A 13,384-nucleotide genomic window follows, 5' to 3' on the forward strand; every position below is an offset into this window, starting at 1 on the left:
TACCATTTTTCTAAGGTTCAGCACATTTGGAATACTTGGTTAAGTCACCTGGTCAGTAATAACTTTGATCCTTCCTATGTCTACGTGCCCAAGATTCCATCCCACAATCAGTGTAGAGAGAGATGTTGAATGTTCTTTACACATGCCACCAGGCAAACTCAGCCACTTCCCCCTTTATAGAATGTTAGGCTTGAAGGGTACCTTGGAGATCATCTAGTCCAACCTCAATGAAGGTTCTCCAATGCAGGATGCAACTGCAGCATCCCTAACAGAAGGCCACCCAGCTTCTGCTTAGATACCTCCAACAAAGGACAGCCCGCCACCTCCCAAGACAAAGTGGTAGGGTACCTCCATAGGAATATCAGGTGCAAACAGGATCTTGGAGTAACTGTCGGGCGCAAAGAAATTAAGCAAAAATAAAAGCACCCTTCTGTTAGAACAGCTTGGATTGGAAAGTGAGGCCTTGGATTGATATCCAGATCAGCCTTCCCCAACCTCATGCCCTCCAGATGTGTTAGACTGCAACTCCCATCATCCCCACCCAGTATGGCCAATGTGTTCGGAGGGCCTCAGGTTGGGGAAAGCTGATCTAGATGATACATAAGCCCACTTCATCCACTAATCTCATGAAGGTTACACATACAAAAGAAACAAGCTAAAAATGCATATACAAATATACAAATACATATACAAAGGAAGCTGCTTCATACCAGGTTAGACTATTTGTTCATCCAGCCCAGTTTTGTCTATGGCAGTGGCTCTCCAGATCTTTTCCATCTCCTGCTACCTGATCCTTTTAACTGGATATAGGATCACAGAGATGGGACGGATCTTAGAGGACATCGAGCGCACTCCCAGTTCAATGCAGCCTCTGTAAAACAGCTGCAGCCTCCCTGACACATGGCTATCCACTGCTGTTGTGCCAAAAATGTCTCCCACATTGTTTTTACCCATTCTCATTCAATTTGAGAGAAAAGAAATCACTTTCGAAAATAAATTCAAGAGTGAAGAAAATTTCAGAGGAATTCTCATGGGTTGGGTTTGGATCCCTTTGGATCTTCCGTAGGAGGTGGCCAAGGAGTGTGTGCACGTGTCCTATTTGTCATTGTACAATTTTCTCTCTAGTAGCCTCCTTGCCTTCCCACACTTCAACTAAAGCCCAAGTGACAACATCATGAGGTCAGAGATTAGGTAAGCTCAAAAACACCACAAAAATACATTATAAGACACTCTGAGAATGAGGCGGAACAATGGAAGCCTCTTTCATGGGGGAAGAAAACTTTCAGGAAACTGGAGGACAGATTTTGGCTCAGCAATAGCTCCACCTCTTCCCTGCAGCTATGCGCAACACTGCCCCCCCCCACCCCAGAGACCTGCATTGTGTGGATGCAAAATGGGGGCCAACCTGCAAACCACAGTTGATGCCTTTGCCCCTTGCAGTGATGGCACAAACCCCTCCAAAATCCTTCATGACAAAAGGAAGAAGCTGTGCTACAACCCCCGCCAATGGGGAGAAACTGTTTAGAATGTTCCCTCCCCCCTGGAGAAATTCGGTGAAATAGGGTGGAGAATTTTGAAAGGCAATTTGCATGCAGCTCTGCTATCCAGCCTCCACTTAAATACCTCCGGTGAAGGAGAGCCCGCTACCTCCGGAGACAGTCTGTTCCATTATCAAACAGCTCTTACCATTAGGACGTTTCTCCTAATGATTAGCTGGAATCTGCTTCCTTGCAATTTCCACCCATCCGTTGGGTACTTGGTACAGAACCTGGCCTTACAATCGAGTGCATATGTGATGTGCTCAGAACCTGTGCTGATTGGTTCAGGCTCCAATGACTGGAGAAGAGGATGCTGATCACTGCTGTGTCAGTGTCCTGGCTTGAAGCACTTGTAGTTCCCTCTGGTGGTGCAGGGAAGAAGGCACTGGGCTCTCTGTTTGAGTCCCACACCCCTGACACCACATCAGTTACTCCTGCCAGCTCCTCCCACATGTACTTGCCCAAGCATTAAGGTCAGAGGCCTTTATCTTGGTGTTCCTGCCATCAGATCATAGAATCATAGAATAGCAGGGTTGGAAGGGGCCTACAAGGCCATCGAGTCCAACCCCCTGCTCAATGCAGGAATCCAGGTCAGAGCATCCCTGACAGATGGCTGTGCAGCTTCATCCTGATGTTAGGAGGGTGGTTATTGGGAGGGTGGGCTTTTTCTGCTGTGGCACACTGTTTATGGAATGCTCTTCCCAGGGAAGTCTGTGGCTGTGGCATACTGTTTATGGAATGCTCTTCCCAGGGAAGTCTGTGGCTGTGGCACACTGTTTATGGAATGCTCTTCCCAGGGAAGTCTGTGGCTGTGGCACACTGTTTATGGAATGCCCTTCCCAGGGAAGTCTGTGGCTGTGGCACACTGTTTATGGAATGCCCTTCCCAGGGAAGTCTGTGGCTGTGGCACACTGTTTATGGAATGCTCTTCCCAGGGAAGTCTATGGCTGTGGCACACTGTTTATGGAATGCTCTCCCCAGGGAGATCTGCCCAGCACCAACTCTTCATGTCTTTGGGCCTGCAGGGATAAGTCTTTTTATTTTCCCTGTTTTTTTAAAACATTAGCTGAACTGGATTTTATCTGCAGATCTGCATTCAAATCTGCTGTGTTTAATACCTATTGTTTTGATTGTAGGTCGTTTTAATTGCTTTACTGTGGATTTTTTTTGTTTTTTGTTTTACTGTGCATTATTTTGGTTGTTAGACACCCTGATGGTATGCATAGTTACAAGGTAAGATAGAAATCAATCAGCCTTGCCCAACCCTGGTGCCCTCCAGATGTCTTGGACAACATTCCCCATCCTCCCAAGCCACTATGGCCAATAGCTGTGCTGGATGGGGATGATGGAATAAATAAATAAACAAATAAATAAATCCGGAGGGCACCACATTGAGGACCGCTGATATAAAACTTTAAACCAGGGTTCTGAATCTCTTTCAGCCCAAAGCCATATTGGAGAAGCTCTCGGGGGCCGCATTCCAGTGGTGGGAGGGGCGAAAGGAAAAAGGGGCTGGACCAAAAATACCAGCATATTGTAGCTTAAAGCCCTTACTGCCTGTAATTAAGCCTTAGGAAAAGAAACTTAGGAGAGGCATTTCAACCTCTTAGAATGGAGAAAGCACTGCACAAAGGCAAATGACTGGTGGTCAAGGGAAAGGGGACATGAAATCTGGGGAACCCCGAGGGGGCATTGGGACCCCAAGCTTGAGGTTCTGCACTCCTGCTTCCAATTAACATGCAAATAAAGTCCAGTTGGATGACCAGCCACCTGCGGTATATGGGAGAGAATTTCCATAACCAAAGGAGAAGCAGCACCATATGCACAACCAGTTATTATCTACCGTATGCCATCATATATACCATATATCTATATCTATACACACACACCATCATATATACCATATACCATCATATACCATCAAAGATATCATTCACCATATACATAACCAGTTATTATATACCATATGCTGTCATATATACCATATTTCTATATCTATATCTATACACACATGCACACACACCATCATATATACCGTATACCATCATATATCATATATCATATACCATACCATCCACCATATACACAACCAGTTATTATATTCCGTATGCCATCATATATACCATATATCTATATCTATACACACACACCATCATATATACCACTGTTGGACTGGGAGCTGGGAGATCCGGGTTCTAGTCCCCACTTGGCCATGGAAGCTCACTGGGTGACTTTGGGCCAGTCACACACTCTCAGCCCAACCTACCTCACAGGGTTGTTGTTGTGAGGATAAAATGGAGAGGAGGAGGATAATGTAAGCTGCCTTGGGTTCCTTGCAAGAGGAATAAAGGCGGGATATAAATGCAATAATAAATAAATAAATAAATAAATAAATAAATAAATACCATATGCCATCATATATACCATATTTCTACATCTATTCACACATGCACACACACCATCATACCATCATATATCATATACCATACCATCCACCATATGCACAACCAGTTATTATATTCCGTATGCCATCATATATACCATATATCTATATCTATACACACACACACACACACACACACCATCATATATACCATATACCATCATATACCATATAACATACCATCCACCATATACACAACCAGTTATTATATACCATATGCCATCATATATACCATATTTCTATATCTATTCACACATGCACACACACCATCATATATCATATACCATACCATCCACCATATGTACAACCAGTTATTATATTCCGTATGCCATCATATATACCATATATCTATATCTATACACACACACACATACACACACCATCATATATACCGTATACCATCATATATCATATACCATATCATCCACCATATACACATCCAGCTTTACCACCTCTGGCTTTACCTTCTATGACTAGAATCAATGCTTATCATAAGTGATCATCTTTTCATAGTGTGCCTGGGAGGCAGCGGGGCTGAGTTATCACTCTCCTGATGCACCACCTTGGAAGTGCATACATACAGCCAACCAACAGAAAAGCTGCCCGGATGGCACTACCTCACCATCAGTGCCATGTGGCTGTGAACACGGCGGCTTGAGGAAGATCCATAGTAGATATGGCCAAGTGGGAAAGAGGCAGACAGCATATGCGGAGTTGTTGCCTCAACTGATGATCGAAGCCAATGCTAAAATGAAATGGATGGCCCAGGCCCAATGGCTTCCATGTGTTGCCTTCAAATCTGCCTGAACATCGAGATGCACAATGTTCCAAGCAAAGATTCTACACCATGAGGCCCTTATCATGAATACAATCTGATGCTTCTCAGACATTATCGAATTCTTGCCCCTTCTAATTCACCAGACCTTCCTTGTTCCCATTCCAACCACTGAACTTGGTGATTTTATAGTGTGGTTTTAAGCTTTCATATTTTATATTGTTTTATGCTGCACTCTGTGGTTTTAATTTATGTGAACCGCCCAGACAGCTTTGACTATTGGGCGGTATAGAAATGAAATAAATAAAATAAATAAATTGAGGTGTAACAAGACTGTGGCCAATGTCTTACAGAGGTGGTGGAAATGGCCAGAGATCGATTGGGTTTGTTTTGGTGGAGAGCGTGTGTGTGGGAGGGGGATCATTCATTGTATCAGAGCCTAATTACTAAAACTGCAACCCTATACCCATTTACCTGGGAGCAAGTCACACTGAATCAATGAGACTTACTTCTGAGTAGCTATGTATAGGATTGCGCTGCAAGTACCCTGTTAAATTTTAGACCCATTGGTTATTCTGTTGGGGTATCTCACAGAGAGAGTTAAACCTGATGATGGCAAATTGCTGTGGAGTTTGTTACGGGTTGCAAAAAATTAATGGCAAGGAGATGGTGGCCATCTGCACACCCTCCATTAGAAGAATGATTAATGAAGTCTGAGGATGGAGCAGAAATGTCCAAATTTACAACATCACCATCGCTATCACAGCATGTTTACCCAGAAGCTTATAAAGATCAATAATAAGAATACAATTTTTTGAGAGAGGGTAAACAGCAGTGAACAAGGTTTAGAACTTCTCCCCACCCGCTTCATTTCATTCATGAAAAGCAGATACAGTTTAGGTATCGACAGAATCCCAACCTGAATGGAAGGTCGGGTTTGTTTTTTGGACTAAGGAATTTGTTTATTATATTTTTTTATTGTTACATTTATACCCTGCCTTTGTTTTTCTTGCAAGAAACCCCAGGCAGCTCACATGATCCTCCTCCTCTCCATTTTATCCACACAACAACCCTGTGAGGTGGGTTGGGGGAGAGTCAGTCACTGGCCCCAAGTCACCCAGTACGCTTCAGGGCTGAGCAGGGACTCGAACCCAGAACTCCCAAGTCCCAGTCCAGCATTCTCACCACTACACCACACTGGAATCCTTTCTTTACTAAGGTAATTATACCATTTACATTATTGTTTATACAGAATCCAGACCTTTCTTGGGTCCTTTAACATAGTTTGTAAATAAAACCAAAAAAAGTAAAGTATTATTCATGTGGCCCATCCCTTCCTTTCTATGGTGACACCAGCATGGTACTCCTACACAGAAGGAGAGGACAGACCCCTGCCTCTTGGACACCCTTTGCCAACCTAGTGCCCTCCAGATGTGTTGGAGTACAACTCCTGTCATCCCCAGGCAGCATAGCCATCAGCATGGACAACAGTGTACAACAGCCTTCCCCAACCTAGTGACCCTCCAGAAATCTTGGACTACAACTCCTAGCATTCCTCATCATTGGCCATGCTGGTCTGGTGGCAGTTGAAGTCCAAAACAGATTGGACTTCAACCTGGAGGGCAGCAGGTTGGAGGGAAACTGCTGTACACAGTAGAAGAGGGCAGATCCTTGCCTCTAGGTCATCCTTTGGCAACCTGGCCATGCTGGCTGAGGATGATGGGAGTTGTAGTATGACACGTCTGGAGGGTGCCAGGCCGGTGAAGGCTGCTTTAGGAATTTACAATCCTAAATTTGACACAGGGGAAAGCAACAGAAGAGAGGAGTGGGGAGGGGAGGGGTAAAGAGGGAAACAATATGGAATTATTTCAGTTGCACATACTCAGGCTTTGTTACAGGCTACATTGTGGCTCCAAAAGACCAGGACTTCCAAAGCAAAGAGCACTGTATTAATATCACAGACAAGTGTCCTGGGAATCCTCTGTGTTGAAATGAGCATAATCTGGAATTCAAGGCTACTGCCCAGATAGTCAGTTCCATGTCCTTAAACTCTTCTGAATTAATTGCAATTATACAGCTGAGTTATATAATTAATTGCAATTATACAGCTTAGGGCCGGTCCTGCCACTAGGCAGGGTGTGGCGATCACCTCAGGCGGCAGATACTGGGGGGCAGCAGCGGCAACCTTCTGGCTGTTCCGCTTGAGCTCCCCAACTGTTCCCTTCTACTGGAGGGCAGAGATGTGTATGTCACAGAACTTATCCTATATACGTTCTATATACTGTACCATATTATGCTAGCCAGCTGCCACAGATGTAGTGGAGGACACAATGCAATCACAAGTGTTCAAGTAAGTTTCAACTGGCAGTTCAGCCAGCTTTTGAACATGGGGTGGGGAGAGCACACCATCTTGTCCTTTGCTTAAGGTGGCAAAATGTCATGGGCTGATCATGGTAATCTTATCTGTGTTCTGCCAGCAAGGCTCAACGGGTAAGTCCTTTCTACCCATGTCTTCCTTCTCCATTGCTCACTATCAAAACTGGATATTCACAAAAGTGCATTATTCTTTGCCTCCTGCAACGGCTACATTTCCCCAGTCTGTTTTTGGTGTGGGGTTTGGGGTGCTTTTGTATGTGTGCATAAAACAGCATCCAATTCCCCCACCTCAGAGGCTAGCAAGCGGCTTTACCACGTGATCTAAGCCCAGGAAGGACACATCTCAGCTTCAGGAGATGAAAACAAAGGGAAAATAGTCTCAGAAATCAATTCGTGCACCTCTTCCCTTTTCAGGTGCTTTTGCAAGCTTCAAAACCATTTGGAGCAATCCAGTTCGCTTCCTGCATGATTTACGGCAGCCCGAAAGGTGGTAAAGAATGCTAAAGCTAGAGGATATCCTGAGCAGATTTTGAACTCTGAACTTCCCCATCCTCTGAGTTGCACCATCCTATGTATTTATACACAATGGTTAATATCTTTGTTTTATATAAAGCCTTTGGTGTACAAAATCACATTATAGTGGCAATTAATGGTAAGCTATAAATACCATTCTTAATACCACCTTAAACAGTACCTTCAATTAATTCCCAACTTTATTCAAGTTATTGGGTTGGATCCAGTGTTTGTTAAAATGAAACAACTATTATGTAATCGGGCCCTTAATCTTGCAGTAAGGATTTGGATATTAGGAGGCTATGTGTTCTCAATATTATTTTATGGAGTGGAGGTTTGCACACTTAAAAAGAACAATCTGAGGAAAATTGAATCCTTCAAAATGTGGACATAACGACACATGCTGAAAATACCATGGACTGATCAAGTAACACATGAGAACATACTATGCAGAGTAAGCAAACAAACAGAATTGGTAAAGACCATCAAGAGAAGGAAGTTACGATACCTTGGTCATATTATCCAAGGTGAAAAATATGCTATACTCCAACTTATTATACAAGGGAAAATGGAAGGAAAAAGATCAATAGGAAGAAGACGAACATCACGGTTAAACAATTTGAGGGAACGGTTCAGCTGTACTTCGATACAACTATTCAGAGCAGTGGCATCAAAAACAAAAAAAAATAGTTGGAATGATAGCTAACCTCCAATAGGAGATGGCACCTTAAGAAGAAGAAGGCTTGGATCCAGATTTATGCTGGATCAACTGCCCTGCCCTGATGGAAGTGGATTTCCCCGGCTCCTCCTTACCACAGCAGCCCCTCCAGTCCCCTGAAAATGCTACACAGAGAGTCAGGACAGGAGACCCTGCTGAACTGGGCTGAGGGACTTTCAGCAGGTAGAGCCTTTCCTTTTGTGGAAGGTCCCGTCTTCCCATGGAAGGTGCACCCTGGATCCAACCTGTTATTTCATTGTCTTAGGGAGCAATCCTATCGAGATAGTTGGTCACCTCCGACCTCCTCTGAAGTTGGAAGTGACCGCCTATCCAATGCAGGGTGGCTGAAGCACGGAGGACAGGTTTCCCTCCATGCTCTGGCCGCAGGGGGAGTTTGCCTTACGTGCTCGATTTTAGGCATCTAAGCGTGGCTCCGGGGAGGGGGCAGGAATAGGAAGCTGTGTAAGACAGCTTCCGCGATCTCTTCCCCTCCCCGCCCCTGGGGCCGCCCCCTTTTCGCCCTCTCGGCGCTCCATATCACGAGCACAGGAAGGCACAGAGGGGCAGCTGGTGCGGTTCTCTCTATGCCCACTATGACAGGGAGGGGGCAGGGAGCGCAGTTCCCCGCTCTAGTTCCCCGCTCTGACCTCATAGCATTCTCTGGCCGGGAAACCGGAAAACCCTACTCCCCCAGACGCTGTCTATGGGACATAGGATTACTGTCTGAACTGTTGTTACCTTTTTAAAAAGATATTTGTTGTGAGTGTGAGGGGATGTGGGCCTTACATGGGTGGAAGAGAGCGATATACATTTTTTTTTATAAAAAGGTAAATAAAGTGTTAAGCATGTGTAAAACTACACGTGCCCATATTCATCCTTCCCTCTCCTTGTCCCTCGCTCTCTTCACTTTGTTGTTTTCTCCAAGGTCTGTTTTAGACTGGAAGTGCCTTGGGAGCAGGGACCTGACTATTTTGCCTATATAAGGTACCACAGACACTGACAGTGCTGTAAAAATACATAGATAATATTAACAACAATATCATAATACATAGATACAATAGATACAATATCATAATACATAGATAATATTAACAACAATATCATCTCCTGCCTTAACCTTTCTAGATGCTTTCTTTTCTTGTTTTAATGTCGTCTTTTATTGCTCATTATCACTGTGAGTCAACTTGAGACTATCCGGTAGCTAAAGGTGGGATGTATCTTGTCCCTTGTGTTGGGGACTCAGGACAGATTGGGGATTCTGTTAGTGTACTAACCATCCAGCCACCTAACAGTCTTTCGAACTGTGATCTGATGGAGGCTGTTTCAAACTGGGTGACAAGAACCCTTATTGTCTTGGGGGACTTCAACTACTCATGACAGGGCTGCTTTGTCTGGTGCAGCTCAGGACTTATGAACATAGGAAATCGCCTTATACAATGTCAGACCATTGGTCCAGCTAGCCCAGTATTGTCAACACTGGCCAGCAGGGCTTCAGGCAGGAGTCATTCCCAGCTCTACCTTGAGATGCTGGGGATTGAACTTAGGACCTTCTGCCTGCAACACATGCATTCAATCACTGAGCCATGCCCCCCCGCCCCGATGGGGACTTCACGGCCACCATGGCATGACACTGATCTCATGCAAATTACTGGTCACACTCTAGCTTTGGTTTTCTCAGAAGGGTGGGAAGATAGTCTGGTTGTGGGAGATTCTGCTACTATTGCTGTGTCACTTCCTGTGGAGGTTCTGCTTACCACACTTGGCAGGGGCGGTGCACCTTTTAAGATGGGTTGTCCCCAACAGCTGATGGAATCTGAAGGACTCCTGAGAACCCGCATGGAGTTTCCATGACATTGTTGGTCTTCCTGTCAGAACCCTAGTTGCTCTGTGGGATGATGTGGACTCAGACTCAGGTGGGGTGTCTGTTGTCTTTCTGGTGCCAAGAGAAGACCTTCCTATTCTCCCAGGCTTTGGCTTTTTAAAAATCTGTGATGAGGCTTTGAGGCTAGTTGTATCTGCTGTTTTTAATTTTTGCGACCGCATCATAGTTCTGTTTATGGATGCAGGCCATCCTGAGAATATTATTATCGATAGGTGCCGTGCAAATGTATTCAATACAAATCCCAGAAATGAATGAACAGATGAACAAACAATGGGCAAGATGATGGAGCCAGAGTTAAGCATGTAACAGTGCAATCCTATGCATGTCTACTTGGAAGTAAGTCCCATTGAGTGCAATGGGATTTACTCCTGGGTAATAGTAAGTATCCTAAACACACTTACTAGGGGGTAAGTCCATTGATCACAGTGTAGGACTTATCAGATTGCACTACTCGTCTTTTTTGTTTTTCACTGGAAAAATGACATACCTGTTGGGAGCTCTCCCACCGAAATCAGTGAGACTTAAAAGTGCTTAACTTTGGCTGGATTGTGTCAAGTTTAAAGTTTCAAAACATCTGGATCCCTGCTCCAACTGTATTGTATTCTCGTTTTATCTGACCATAAGAAGGACAACATCTCAATGAATTGCGTTTTTTCATGTACACGTAGCTGAATCACAGCTCGTGATTTTGGTTTTAAACAGATGTGTGGTTTGTTTCACCATACTTTAAAAAAAAATACATACACAATGGAAGATACTATCTAAAACATGAAAAGAGAAGTTTTGCAATAATACAAATCTCATTGTGTGCTGAAATGAAACATTTCACAGCACCAGAAGCCCCAACTGTTTTGTTATAGAGCCATGGAGTTAAAACTAAAGGTTGTAATTTTTTTAAGTATTCTTTAGAATTTTAGCTGGGGAGAGGATGGCCCAGAATCCATGCAAATGTATGTGATTGTACCCATGTATACTGTCTGGAAGATTTGCTCTCTCCCCCCAATAAATGTTGGGGGGGGATGTTAGATTTAAAGGACAGAACACTGGCACATGTGGTTAATGCTCCATTCTATTGACGGATCGGGACCAGAAAGTGCACATTGTGATCTAGTTTCTTGCGAGCAAACAGCCCTACAGGAACTTGAGAACCAAAAGTACTTCAAAAAGAAGGTGGGGGGGGGGGAGAAGGGAAAGGTAGTTTTGTTTTCTCACATCCGCATGGGATGTGCCGACTCCATAGAAGCACTATGAATGAAAGAACTCCAATCCTTGCTCGAATACATTAGTGCCCTTATCGGTTTCAGGCTGCAATCCTATACCCACTTCCCTGGGAGTAAGTCTCACTGAATGCAACGGGGCTTCCTTCCGAGAAGACAAGTCTAGGATGCCACGGGCACAGCCCAGCCCTGTGCAGGTCTACTTAGGAGTAAGCCCCCATGGGTTCAGTGAGACTTCTCACCTCTCCCGGGAAAGTGTGGCGAAGACGTCAGCCTTCAGTGAAGGCTGGTGGCTCCGATTTCGGTGGGGCTGTGAATCCATTCTGGATTCCAGTCAGAACCAGCCAGAACTCCAAAGGAGCTATCCGAGGAGCTGGACCTATCTTGGGGACAGGGCTCAGCACCTCGGATCGCTCCTTTGGAGTTCTGGCTGGTATGACTGGAATCCAGAAAGGATGCACAGCCCCACCGAAATCAGAGCTACCATCGCTGGCAGACTTCCTTGAGACACACGCTGCGGATCCCCGATCCATAGTAAACGTGGAAAACCGAACGCTGGGCAGCTGGCGACGGTGCGCTGAGCAGCTCGATCCACTTACCCAAGCGAGAAGGAAGAGCTTCCTCGGATGAGATTATTATCCCGCGCCCCTGTCTCCAGCCAGTCGGCCCGAGTTAAAAGATCCCTCCTGCCTGGCATGGCAGCGCACAGATGAGAAGATCCATGTTCCTCTGTGCCCCTTCTAGCTGAATCCCAGCAATAACGGCCGCCTTTCTCCCTCTCTTTGCAGCCCCCTAAGCAGGACTTCGGATTATCCTCCAAATGCCAGGCTGGCTGAGCGCTGAGCAAAGAAATTAAAAAAAAAAAATCAACTTAAAATGAAATCCCCAGTCCTTTGTTCAGCGCTGGCGGGAGTCGAACCCTCGGCGCCTCTGGCGTCCCGCTTCCAATGCCTTTGCTTGAGTGCTGTGCTGGGGGAGGAGGCGGGGGGGGTCCTCTCACCAGAGATCTTCTGATTGGATGATGAGCGGCTTCTAAGTCGCCTTGCCCCGCCCAGTCCTGGGGGGGGGGTCCTTTGGTGGCCAATGGCGTGCGAGCGGAATTCTCCAAGGCAAAGCGATTGTCCAAGAAGCGAGTTGAAAAAAAAGTGGGGGGAGATTTTTCACGGGCGAGAATGAGCCTTTGAAAGGTCCGTATGGACAATGGGAGGAGGAGAGGAGGAGGAGAGGAGGGTTACTTCCTGAGCAATTCGAGAGAGGGGACGCCTGGGCTGGGAGAGCTGGCAGGGGCGCCTGTTCTCCGAGTTTAGCTGCGACTTGACTAACAAAGACGTGCTCACGACTCGGATGAGTTGGGTTTAATTCTGCCGGCGCAGACAAAAGGGTAACCTTTTGACAGGAGAGGCAGGCGAGAGCGCTGCGGCCAGATTAATGCGTTGCTCCATTGAAGAAGAAGAAGAAACACGATTATAATAATAATTTCAGTAGTAGTACATAAGAACATCAGAAGACCCCGCTGGAGCAGACCAAGGGTCCATCCATGGGAGGAAAGCTTCCAGAGGGACTCGAATGGGAACCCTTATGCCCGTTACAAATAGTCAGGGAGAATTTGAATTGGGATCATGGCATGGCAAAGAGCTCCACCACCACCCCACCCTGCACCCCCCAGACCATGCTTGCAATCCAGTTCACCTAGGGCAGGATCCAGCATAAGAAGAGCCCTGCTGGATCAGGCCAAGGGTCCATCCAGTCCAGCATGCTGGTCACACAGTGGCCAACCAGCTGCCCACGTGAAAACCCACAAGGAGGACACACGCCCAACAGCACCCTCCCGCCCGTGTTCCCCAGCAATTGCTGTGCATAGGATTAGGCTCACTGCCTCTGGTACTGGAGGTAGCATATAGCCGTGAGGACTCCGGGAATTT

The 13,384-nt window shown here is 45.7% G+C and overlaps 1 protein-coding gene across 2 annotated transcripts in view; it reads right to left on the reverse strand.

Moving 5' to 3' along the window:
- Positions 1 to 12,430, reverse strand: part of LPAR4 (lysophosphatidic acid receptor 4) — a 33,658-nt gene extending 21,228 nt beyond the window's left edge. For both annotated transcript variants that reach the window (XM_084814068.1, XM_084814069.1), the window contains exon 1: positions 12,062 to 12,430. The gene's annotated coding sequence lies outside the window, so the exon portion shown is untranslated. The remainder of the gene's footprint in view (positions 1 to 12,061) is intronic.
- Between the last annotated feature and the right edge of the window lie 954 nt (positions 12,431 to 13,384).

The sequence above is a fragment of the Heloderma suspectum genome, chromosome 9 (genome assembly GCF_057233095.1).
Source record: "Heloderma suspectum isolate Gila_16-S chromosome 9, 16-S_ref, whole genome shotgun sequence".
In the NCBI taxonomy this organism is placed as follows: Eukaryota; Metazoa; Chordata; class Lepidosauria; order Squamata; family Helodermatidae; genus Heloderma; species Heloderma suspectum.